This window comes from Mus pahari, chromosome 7, assembly GCF_900095145.1.
Source record: "Mus pahari chromosome 7, PAHARI_EIJ_v1.1, whole genome shotgun sequence".
NCBI classification, from domain to species: domain Eukaryota; kingdom Metazoa; phylum Chordata; class Mammalia; order Rodentia; family Muridae; genus Mus; species Mus pahari.
In genome coordinates this window covers 82,192,418-82,204,931 of record NC_034596.1, presented here as the reverse complement: position 1 = coordinate 82,204,931, position 12,514 = coordinate 82,192,418, and the positions used below count along the sequence as shown (strand labels likewise).

The 12,514-nt window shown below is 49.7% G+C and overlaps 1 protein-coding gene across 2 annotated transcripts in view; it reads right to left on the bottom strand.

Moving 5' to 3' along the window:
* The window catches only part of Tmem63c (transmembrane protein 63C), a 66,760-nt gene extending 58,760 nt beyond the window's left edge, over positions 1-8,000 (bottom strand). The window contains exon 1 of one of the 2 annotated variants that reach the window (XM_021202339.2): positions 7,702-8,000. The gene's annotated coding sequence lies outside the window, so the exon portion shown is untranslated. The remainder of the gene's footprint in view (positions 1-7,701) is intronic. The other variant, XM_029541236.1, reaches the window with a different exon arrangement.
* Between the last annotated feature and the right edge of the window lie 4,514 nt (positions 8,001-12,514).

Sequence of the window (12,514 nt, the reverse complement as noted above, 5' to 3'; positions counted from 1 at the left end):
GGCGGATTTCTGAGTTCGAGGCCAGCCTGGTCTACAGGGTGAGTTCCAGGACAGCCAGGGCTATACAGAGAAACCCTGTCTCGAAAAACCAAAAAAAAATAAAAAAAATAAAAAAGTCCCCCAAATGACAGAAGACAGCTCTCCCAGTGCCCCGTTTTCTGTGCACACAGCCCCAACACAGAAGTGCTGATATCACAGGGGGGATGGGAAGGTGCTGAGGAAGATGAACACAAGTCATTCAGCAAGCATTTCACTGGCAGCTGCACTTCTTCATCACCCAGCCTGGGACACTCCACACTTCCTCTCCCTACACCCTACTCCGGTTACACTTTTCACTCACTCTTCCTTCAGCCCCCAGTGGTCACCGCCTCAGGACCCTGCCCTGCCTCCCAGGGAGGAGTTGGTGGTTTTCCTATGGGAAAAAAAAATAAATTTAAACCCTAAAAAGATAAAAGAATAGAATCAACCTAATTAACAAATACTAACAACCTATAATTTTCCCTTTGGATTGTGTGAGTGTGTGTGTGTGTGTGTGTGTGTGTGTGTGTGTGTGTGTGTGTGTGTATGTGTAACAAAGTGTTCCTGATAAACCAGAAATCTTTTCCCTGAAGTCTTAGCTCCACTACCCACAGACCACCACAGGCTGAGCTCCATAGGTGTAGCTTGCTCATCTCTGTTAATCATAAGATCTTGTTTTTATATATTTATTGACCTTATATTGTCACTAATGGTATTGTTATGGTGTGTATATATATATATATATATATATATATATATTCAGACTTATGAAGATATAATTTAAAGAAACTAAAATTTCCAGTTGGCTGTGGTAGTATATGCCTATAAATTTGGGCATTTGGGGGATGGAGGCAGAAGGTTCAGGAATTCAAAGGCATCATATGCCTAGCAAGTTTGAGACCACCCTGGGCTTCATGGGACCCTGTCTCAAAAAAATATCAAAATAAAATATTCAGACATGAGTGAGTGATGGTGCACGTTTGTAATCCCAGCACTCTGTAGGGATAATCTCTTGTGCACTGTGTAAACGCATCACCTGTCAATAAAAGTCTGATGGCCAATAAGCTGAGGCAGGATTAGAAGGTGGGACATCCTGAGAGGGGGGAACTCTGGGAAATAGGCTGGAAGATTTGCCACTCAAACTCGGAGAAAGTTGGATGTATGAAACTGAAGAGAGGTAACCGGCCATGTGGCAGACATAGAGTAAGTAGTATAAACGGGTTAACGGAATTATAAGCTAGTTATGGAGCAAGCCTAGCGTAACGCCTAGGCATTTATTAGTAAATAATAAGCCTCCAAGTCATTATTCAGGAACTGGGGTGGTTATAGCCTCAAGAGGCTGAGGCAGGAGGATAGCTACAGTCCAACCAGAGCTACCTAACAGGACCTTGTCTCAAAAAAATCAAAACACAATAAAACAATAAATAATAAGATAAACACCCCCTATTCTGCTTGTATGAGCTAGCAGACATCACTGGTTTGGTTGCCCCTCCCAATATTGTCAGTGTCAAAGCTACGGAGCCAAGACCTAGTTTTTGCATTTTGGGTATTGCTGCCCTAGATATCCCAGAGACTGTCAACTTCTGCACAGGCACGAGTGTCTCTAGGTCATCGCACGCCCTGATGCGAAACCGCCAGTTATACTGCAACTGCATGGCCACACGCCCTCGTCAGAACCTCCCATCCCTGGCATTCCACATTGCCTTCATTATAGAACGTAATTATTGTCATTTCCTTTCTTCCCCCTGAGTTACCGGGGACATGCGTGTGTGTAGCATTCAGAGAACACTGGGTGAGTTAAGCAACAAGCTCACTGTCTAGCAAAAGGGGTTCGATGGGTCAGGATTTTCTTTCACTTCTAGCAGAGACCCATGGAGGGCTTCATGGAGGAGGTGGCAGGTTCATTGTGTTGTAAAGGGACGGGAAAAATAAACAGATGAGAATGGAGACCAGTCTGGGGTAGTCTGGGGCATGGGTCAGGAAGCGATCTTTTCTTTCTAGACTCTATTTGGCCAAAGTCGTACTTCTTAGCTGAGCTGTGAGTGGGGTATTGGCCATGGGGGCACACAACCTCAGTCACAGTATTTGGGAGGCAGAGACATGTCGTAAGATCACTATGAGTTCTAGGACAGCCAGTTCTACACAGCAAGTCCTTGTCTCAAAAAAGAGGGAGGGAGAGGGAGAAGAAGAGATGGGGAAGAAAAGCTGGAGTTATTTTATGGAAACTTCAATGTGATCATACGTGGAGGGGGGCTTCTGAGGCTGAGGGAAGGCATGGTGTGTGCGGAGTGACTCCAACATTGGATAACTTCTCACTGGAAGGCTCTGGGGCCAGTGAGGAAGGCTCAGGACAGAGGTGAGTTAAAATAAAATGACTCATCCAGTAAGTAGGCAGAGCCACTGGGGTGTCTAACCTTACCAGGCCTTCTCTGAAAGCCTGCTTTCCCCAACATGGGCAGACCAGGGATTCTCTGGCCTTTCCCTAGACCCACTGGAGGGCTCTAGGACAGGGCTCCTCTTCCTGTCCTGCCCCTCTCAGACCAAGGCTACTGTCTACAGGGCCTGTAAGAGCTGGCGTGTGGGTAAGAGCAAAGTCTAGGCGTCCACCTCCTGCGCATGTGGGGGGTGAGGCAGGAATCCTATCCTTCCATCTCCTTTGCTCTTGTGACAGGAACTGTCCTTCAGCTGCCCCAGCTCTGGGCACCCTGCCCAGAGTGGAGGGGAAGGGGACAACCCAGCAACCTTCACTTCCAAGTCCTCGGGTCCTTAAGCAGCTTCAGCAAAGTAAACAGCACAACAGAGGTAAGCGCTGGACGTGTCTGCACGCTGGAGTCAGATGCCTGTGTGTTGGAGACAGACCCCTGTATGCTGGAGTCAGACCCCTAGATGCTGGAGTCAGACCCCTAGATGCTGGAGTCAGACCCCTAGATGCTGGAGTCAGACCCCTAGATGCTGGAGTCAGACCCCTAGATGCTGGAGACAGACCCCTAGATGCTGGAGACAGTCCCCTAGATGCTGGAGACAGACCCCTGCATGTAGGAGACAGACCCTTGTATGCTAGAGTCAAACCTCTTACCCTGGACTCAGACCCCTGTGGCCACATATGTAAGACTGGTTCACACTGCCTCCCACAGTCTCTGTTTTCTCCTCGAGTGAATGTTCATTTGATGCACTTCTTCTCTGGAGCCTAGGGGAGGTTTCAGAAGTAATAACCAGGCATACAAAACCACAGAGCAGCAGAACCTCAGGCGCTGATCCCTGGTCTCACATCTGTGGTCTTCCCAGGCCTAGTCTGGTTCATACCTGGACATACATGACCCTCATCAGGAGGGATCCCTGACTTAGTAACACTGTGTCATATCTCCTCCCACCCTGCCACCCACATGCCTTCTGGTTCCTGAATGACCCCCTTCTCCTGGACCTTCCCGGACCTGATGCTCTTCTGAAGGGAATAGTTCAATTCTAATGGTGCCTTGAGGAATTTACATAGCTAATCATCACTGGACACTTTGTGGGGCCAACAAAGCATGGCCTGCCATCCCAAAGGTCCCTAGAGAGTTGATGGAAAGGGGACTTAGTCACCAAGCACTACACAGTCACCTCCCTCTGCCTTCCCCTCCATCTTCCTGGGGCCTCTGTACAGGGTTTCCCAGAACTGCCCATGAAGACTAATCTCATGGGAATGAATGAGCAGATAATGATGTGCGTGGAAACCTAGCCCCAAACAACCTCTGGATACTGTGTCACATATGACAATCCCTCCATGCCTAGGTCCTACCACACATAGCCCCACAGGGCTTTGAGCACATACCCAGCTGTTCTTTGCAGCATTTTTGTGCTATGGCCAACTGTCACTTGGACATCTGAGGCAACAATGGCCCATGAACAATAACCCAACCACATCCTTGATTGGCCACAGGACAGTGCTGCTCCCCTGAATCTCCAAAGACCTTAGAGTCCCTTGCTCTTGAACTGGGGCATGGCCTGAACCCAGTGTTCATCTGGCTGGGCACAGTGCTGAGAAGATTCAGCTACAGTGTGAAGGCATCCAGCTTCAGGGCCTCCTCTCTTGGCCGGTCTACTGTAGTAGCCAGTGGCCAGGGAGGAGAAGGGGATGGCTTGGCTTCCCACTGGAAGCTGGCATGGTCTTTCTGTCTCTGACCCTCTAAGGACACCAGAGGTCCTGACTCAGCAGGAATGACAGCACAGAGGCACGCCAACACTCATGCACTTCATTCAATAGCTTACCTCTTGGAGGGACCGATATAAGATAGCAGATGGATGGGTAGGGAACGTGTAAGCCAGAGTCCTGGGAAACCTGGAGCCAGGTCCGTCCTCATTGTCTAAGTGGGTCTGCACTACTTCTTTTATTTCCCGGAGGGAATCGCCAATGACCAGACGGAAGCAGGAGGTGTTGATGGGGTGCCCCTCCCCCTTGCCTGGCTTGGCATGTCTCAGTCCTAGCCTTAGGGATGCTGGCAAGGAACATGGAAGCTTGGATGCATGGCCTCTCTAGAAACACAGCTCATGAACTTCTAGTCTCGGGATGTTCCTAAGAGCTACCCTCGGTTGGCCCTGAGGAAGTCCAGATAGCTCTAAAACAAACTCATCTTCCACACTATGCCCGCATCTCAGTGGGCATCTCAGTGGGCATCTCAGTGGGCATCTCAGTGGGCATCTCAGTTCATCTCAGTGGCCCATCTTAGCTTCTGCCGTGGCTCTGCCAACTCATGGGTGGGAAGCTAGAGTTCTGGGTGTACACTCCTGCTGATGGGCAAGTAAGCTGTTCAAACCCTAGTTCTCCCTAGAGAGGGGAAGGAGAGCATGTGTGGCCCCAGGTCAGGCTTCAAAGCTGATCTCACCCAATGGCTCAGCACTTCCCCTAAGCACTTGCATTAAAGCCCTCCTCAGCGAGAACCTGCCCGCAGCCTGGATACCACATGGGGTCCCTTAGCCTGGACATTGCAACGATATTCAGACCCTTCCCATGCATTGTCTCTAAGGTTCTTCGGCCATCTGACTCCCAGAAAGGGCCAGCAGGGGGGTAAAGGTCTGCAGGGAAGCCCACTGTGCCCGTAGACATCAGCATCTCTGGGTAGCAATCCTGCTAAATGTGTTAATAGTAGTTACCTGAGGAGGACAGAAGGAAGGTCCTCAAAGGCCAGAATATAACTGGAAGTGGGCTGGGGGGCAGGGCAGTCTAAGACTGGAAGAGACCCTAGACTGGACACGGAGAAAGGGGACAGCCTACAGAAACGGGATGGCCATAATCCCTCCATCGAGACAGGAAACAGATGGCTTCCATGTAGGCCAGAGTATCCCAGAATAATACTTTCTTTCTGTAATAAAGACTTCAAAGCCCTCCTACCCATTTGGAGAAGGTAACTTGGTGCCCAGCTGTAGGATAACTTGGGACAAGAGTGCCATTAGATAGGGGTTCTTGGTCCAGAACAGGCCCTCAGTTCTACAGGCCTCATTCTTCCATGACCTAGGGATAAGTTGGGACCTTCTGAAGCCTGACCTTTCATGGCTAGGCTGAGAGAGAGAGAGAGAGAGAGAGAGAGAGAGAGAGAGAGAGAGCGCTTCCTAGACTGAAGAAGGGCCCCAGCGAAGGTGCCAGGGGAGGTGGGTCCTTCCGGCATCATATTGCCACCCCACAAGCACCTGGCTCCAGTATAGTTTTCTAGAGAGTCCATCCTTTCCCACAGATCACCCCCAGGGACCGTCTAGCAGTCCAAAGCACGTCCCCTCTCCGTAGCCCAGCCCCACAGATTCTGTACCAGAGGGCTTCTCCGGAAAGAAAGCAGCCGGGCACACAGTAACACCTTTTACTCCGCAAATGCAGAGTCAGAACCTCTTGTCCTGCCGGGCTCCCAGAGAGACCACAGGTCCCCTTGTGTACAGTTCACAGCTAAGTTCATGTTCATAGCTACTCTTACAGTTCCATAGGCAGGACAGACATGTGTCTGTCCGAGACAGTGTACCTCTGTGGGGACATGGTGGCAAAGTGATCCTGTGATCTCTGCCCCCTCCCTCAAGCCACTTCCTTACCAAGTAACTAGCAGACATTCCTTGAAGGTGGAGAGAACCTTGTAGGATCTGCTCACACCAGCCCTACCTGTCAGGGGACATTCACACCCTCACCTCCCAGGGTCGGGGCAGTGGGGGGGGGGGGAGGGCAGAGAATAAAAGCTCTTCAGCCTGTCCTGAGGAGTGCAGGTGGGAGAAACGGGACAGCCCATTGCTCCTGCTGTGCCTCTGCACACAAGCCTGACAGCTGCTTCTGGCTCTAACATACCAATGCTTGCTCCCTGCCTCAGTTACCACAAGAAAAAAGACTTTTGCCCCAGGGAAAGGGAGGACATGATGGCTTGAGACATTCAACGAGGAGGGCAGCAGATTAAATGGAGCCTTCTTGGGGGGTGGGGGTGGGGCACACTGATCAGAGAGGACAAGAATAGGAAGGAAAGCTATGGGACTTTATCCCCACAGAGGGCCCCATCAACCTATCTGGGAACAAGTGCCACCGCCTCTTGAAGTTCATGCTGATCCCTTCAACACCATCTGGTCCCCTAGGAACTTTCCCTGGGTCTCCAGCAAGGCCGGCCCATGGCACAGACGCGGAGAAACTTCCTCCGATACTAAAAGCCACCTCTCATTATTTTCCTGAACCCACAGAACTGACCCATCACTCCTTCTACCCAGCAGTTCTTAGCAGTTTCCTCCTGGCCAATTCCAACCCCTGCAGATGTCTGTGACTCTGGCTCCCCAAGCCTGCTGAAGTTGTAACTCCCTGTATCCTCAGGGATGAGGAGAAAGGGATGCTGGGTGGGAATCCACCCTAGAGAGGATCAGGGATCTAAGGAGCAAGACTAGCCCCTGTTCCCACAGTCTGGGGTGGGGGGTGGGGGTGGGGGTGGTGAGATTATGCCTGGGAGGCCAGCTCTGTGTAATGACCAAGTGACTTCTGGTAAGTCAGAAGCACCCCTGGACCTCAGTTTCCCCAGGATCTTCAACCATACCCAAAGTTTCTTTCAAGTTGAGATTGGAAGCAGATCCTGACTTTAACAATATAGAGAGAAAGGCGGCACCCTTTGCTCCCAGGAGCCTGCCGCCTTGAAACTCAGGCTGTCCATCTTAGAACCGGACCCACACACAATCCATCACTGATGCTGTGGTCGCGGAAACGGTGAAGTAGATCGCCTCCTCCCTCCCCTGCCCATTGCGTGGGCAGCAGAGCCCTGGGGAGTCCCTAGATGGGTGGGGGCGGAACTGCCCTGAGAGGAACTCCCACCTACTCAGACAAGAAGCAGGGACACCCCCCCACCCCCGCCCCAGGCAAGCCTCTTGCCCACCTCCATTCCGGCATCCCAAAAAGACAGGTCTCCTAAGCCAAGGCCCTTCCTAGTGGGCGTATTAGCCCACCCTTCCTTAGGTACACGCCGAGAGACAGCCAATGTGCTCCGCGTGTGGCGCAGTCTCCCTTACTACCATCTCTCCAGTCCAGTCCCAGGTCGCCGAAAGCTCTCAAGCAAGCGATCCCTCCCCGCCCCCTCCCTGGTCCAAGACCCGGATTCTCTCATCCCTTCTCCCGGCAGCTCACCGCATCTACGCTCTCACGGCCACTGCCAACCCCAGGCGAGGAGATCGGGCAACCAGGATCAGTGACAGGCAACACTCTACCTGAGAGGAGACTGCGGGTGGGTCCTCCTCCTCCTTCTTTTTAGCGGCCTGGTAAAGCCAGCTCCACCTGGCAAGGGACTGTCAGCAAATTCCCCTCTGCATCACCGCGGGAGCGGCATCCCGGCTCCTCCCAGTAGGAGTCAACCTTGGCCCCGCCCAACGCTGCTCTGACCTGTGGGGGAACCCGGGCTAGATAAGCAGAGACCAAGGCTCTGCCCTGGAAATCCTGTAGTTATCAGAAACCATGACCATCGCGAATGCACAAGACTGCCGCTCCCTGGCTGCGGTTTGCAACAACTGAGGTTCTCTGGGCCTTGGCAGCTGCCTTGTCCACCCACCCTCTCCCACGCCTCAAACTCTCCTCTGAGGCCTCCTAGCCCAGCTTGCCAGAAGCAAGGAGAGACATTCAACCTCACCAAGGTAGCACTGTGCCACACCCTAAGACCATATCCGGGCGTGGTTCAGTGCTGACTTCTTCAACAAAAGAAAGGTCTATAAATTGACCAGAACCCCACCCAGGAGGTCCACAGGAGTGGGATGAGTCTGGAACATTCTGTCAGGACCCACACTCCTCAAGTGGATCTCAAGTTTCACCAAAGACCTGCCTACCATACTAGAGAGACCCGGCCTTTTTTGTTTTTTCGAGACTGAGTTTCTCTGTATAGCCCTGGCTGTCCTGAAACTCATTTTGTAGACCAGGCTGTCCTCGAACTCAGAAATCCGCCTGCCTCTGCCTCCCGAGTGCTGGGATTAAAGGCGTGTGCCACCACTCCCAGCTCCCGACTTTTAATTGGGGGCGGATGCCATGTGTTTACCCCAAGACCACTATGCAAAGTAAGGGCCTCAGGCAGCAGCATCCCTCCCTCCTTCTTCTCTGGGCCAGGGCTCGGGCACATTTATTTAGTAAACATTTATATTTATATTAACATTTATATTTAGTAAACATTTTATTATGGAGCAGTCACTACTGAATAATGTTTTAGAATGGTGGGATATTGTCAGAGCTGTTAACAATATAAAAGACCACGGAGGAAGCATGTGAGATAGGATCGAGACCCTGGAGGAGGGGAAAGAAGGTAACTATGTCTTCCTGGGTTTTCATAGCCCGTAGCACTACTCCCCATACCATATTCCTGCCTCCCCACCATCACCCCTCCATCCTCTAGCGGTTCTTACCCAGCCACTCCCTGAGAACTCAAAGCTGACCCGCTCCAGACAGGCTCTGTGGAGGTGTATCCTGGTGTGTTCCCGCCCATTCATTTGTTTATCCCCCTCGAGGGCACAGGAAAGCTTTGATCATCATGGATTCTACACTGCTGGGTTCTGAGTTTTAACCTTACCTCTCTGCTGCCGTCCTGTTGGACTGTGGTCAGTAACTCAACCCATCTTTGTTTTAACTCTGCAAGAGGACTGGGCTCCTTGAGGTCTAAATCTCTCTATTCTAACACTCTCACCCAGCTTCTCAATAAGGGGTGATGAGTACAGAGACAAACCAGGTAAGTATAAGAATCTTGTTTAAAGATTCTTGAGCTGGGGCTGGAGGGATGGCTCCGCGGTTAAGAACTCTAGCTGTTCTCCCAGAGGACCTGGGTTCAACTCCCATACATGCAAAGGGCAGCTCATAACCATCTGTAACGCCAGTTCAGACCGGAGATCCAGCACAAGACATGCAAGAAGGCAAAATAACAATGCACATAAGATAAAAATAAGTAATTATTTTTAAAGATAAATATTAAAAAATAAAAAAGAATTCCCAGGCTAAACATGATAGATTACACCTTTGCTCCTAGCACTTGGGAGGCAGAGGCAGGGGGGGGTTCTGTGAGTGTGAGGACCTCGCCCCCATCTCAAAAAAAAAAAAAAAACAGTCCCCAGTGTCTGAACTCAGGTCCCAGCTAGACCGCCTAGACACAGCGCTGGCCCTCTCTGCGATTCCTCATTACAATGTAAAATGAAATAACTAACAATGACCTTACTATTTACAGGGTCCGTCATGAGGATTAATTACATGTTTTGAGAACAGTTAATGCCATCATTGCTCCCTCATCATTGAACTTGCTATTGCTAGGTCATACAAAAACAAAACGAACAAAGAACCCATAGCCTGTAGTTGAGAGACCAGCTAAATGTGAATCAATCATATGAAATGAGATTCACACAGACACCAGGCAGACACAGGGGGAGAAGATCCCAGCCATGCGAATACCAGCCATCCAGGTGAGGGTGGAGCGTGTAGAAGGTTCTTAGTAAAGATGTGTGGAAATGACTGGTAGGGGATTTGGCATCTAATGCCTGTATACTGAAGATACAGATGCTGTCACTCTTGTGGGTCTGGGTGTGCCTTTGGCCTGCGCTGTTGTCTCTGAACCACTACAGATGCAATTGTCTTCACAACTGTGTTGCTAAAATCCAGTGTTGATCTAGGGTGAGCAAGAATGACATTAAGAAGCAAAAGGATTCTCGGTAACATAAAGGAAACAGCCTGGGCTGGTGAGGTGGCTCAGTGGGTAAGAGCACCCGACTGCTCTTCCGAAGGTCCGGAGTTCAAATCCCAGCAACCACATGGTGGCCCACAACCACCCGTAACAAGATCTGATGCCCTCTTCTGGAGTGTCTGAAGACAGCTACAGTGTACTTACATATAATAAATAAATAAATCTAAAAAAACAAACAAACAAACAAACAAACAAAAAACGAAACAGCCTGGCTAAGTCAGCTGCTTTTCCTGCACAAGAGCACCTAGTAGCTTCGAATAGAGCCCACCATCATTTATCCAGCTGATGTGCTTGAGTACTTGGTCTTCAACCGGTGGCATGGTTTGGGGACATTGTGAAACTTTTGGAAGAGTGCCCAGTGAGCAGAGCGGCTGGCTGAGGGTGGGCCTGGAAAAACGCTTGCCCTCTCTGCTTTGCCCTGAGTTCTTTCCTCCATGGTTTCCACCAAGGTGTGAACGAACAAACTGTGACAAGACCCCCCTCGCCCCCTCTCCATCCCAACCCACCCTGGCCACAAAAAGACTCTTTCCCTACCATGGCTCCTCTCTGCAATCAGTGAGCCAAAACGAATCCTTCCTTTCTGTCAGATATTTGGTTGCAGCAATGAGAACAGAAACCAAACACATGGTCACATTGTTTCAGCAGATGTAGGAGGAATGGATGCTACGAACCAGAGCAAGCCCTTCCCTCTCCCTTGTAACAGAAGAGCTCTGAAGTTTGCCACCTGTAGCAAGTGTACCAGAGACTACACACCCCCAACTCACCAAGGCCATACCTAATAGGTGCTCTTAGCCAGCAGCTTCGTCTTCTGCCTAGGAAGAAGGGAAATTCAAGACGACCACCCACAGCTACTACCAATGATCTGTGTTAGAAAGTCCTGGTGGCTGCGGTCAGAGGCGAGTGCTGGTGACATCACAAAGGGCGTGCACAGTTTCCTCGGAATTCAGAGAGGGCTCTCCACTTGGAATGAAGCCAGCCCGCTTACCGTTGAGCAGGTCTGGGGATGAGTGCTCCTCCTAACTCCACTTTGACCCCCCCCCCAGTCAATCATGGGATCGTGCCACTAAATGTGGGTGTGGACGCTGATATTTTATTGTAGCTAAAGAAACCCCTTCTCCACAAGCCAATCCTCCATGGATTAGAAATATGGCTTTTTTCCTTAGGCCACCAAGTGAGGATTCCCTTTCCATGACTCAGACTCTTGAGACCAGCTCTGTCATGTTTGTTTCTCCAAAGGTTGAATACCTGTTCAGTAGTGAACCTTTCCTTTGTTTTATAACCTTGTGGAAATAGAGCACAGACAGAAAAACATAGCTGAAACCCAGATGAACACTAGCCTGAATACTTCCAAAGCAAACACTGAGAGCCAGCGGCCAAGTCAAGGAACAGAGCATTTACCGCCAGGAGTCTGTCTCCCTGTGGGGTCTCTCAGCCTCATTCATTTCTTCCTCTCCAGCTCTCCTCCTCCCAGTCACAGCTAGAGACCGACTTTCTTGATGGTCCCTCCTTGCTTTCCTTTATTGTTAGACCAGCTGATTATTCATCTCTAGTTGATATGGCTTGCCTTGTGGTCTAGTTTTAAAGTATATATTAATGCAGTTAGAAAATACACACACACACTAGAGAGAGAGAGAGAGAGAGAGAGACAGACAGACAGACAGACAGACAGACAGACAGAGACAGAGACAGAGACAGAGACAGAGACAGAGATCCATGTTATGGTACATGCTTAGAGTTTATCCAATTGTCAACTTGTCTGTGGTGCTTTAATTTTGCTATAAATTCTTTGACCATGATTGATGTCTGTTTAGTTATTTCCAATTTCTTTTTATTGGTATATTAGTCTTTGGCTGACCCATTTGCATACTCACCAGCAATGGAAGAGAGTTCCCATTGCTTCACACCACCACCAGCATTTGATGTTGTCAGTGCTGTAGGTTTGGAAGATGGCAATAGGTGTGTCCTCCAGGTAAGAAGCAACTCATTGCTGCTTTAATGTATAACCACCTAATGATAGAGGACTTTCTGTGTTCTTATTTGGCATTTTATCGTGTTGATGTGTCTATTATTTGTACTTTGAAAATGTGTCTATTGTTTGTTTTAATTGGTTTCTTGATTTTTTTTATTGCTGAGTTTTAAAGATTCTCTATATATTTTGGATAACAGTACTTTATTAAATGTGGCTTTTACAGCTATTTCTCTCATTCTGTGGCTTGTCTTATCCTTTTGACATTGTCTTATAGAACAGACGTTTTAAATTTTAACGAAGTCCAGCTAGCCAGAATTATTCTTCCATGGATTATGTCTTTGGTGTTGTC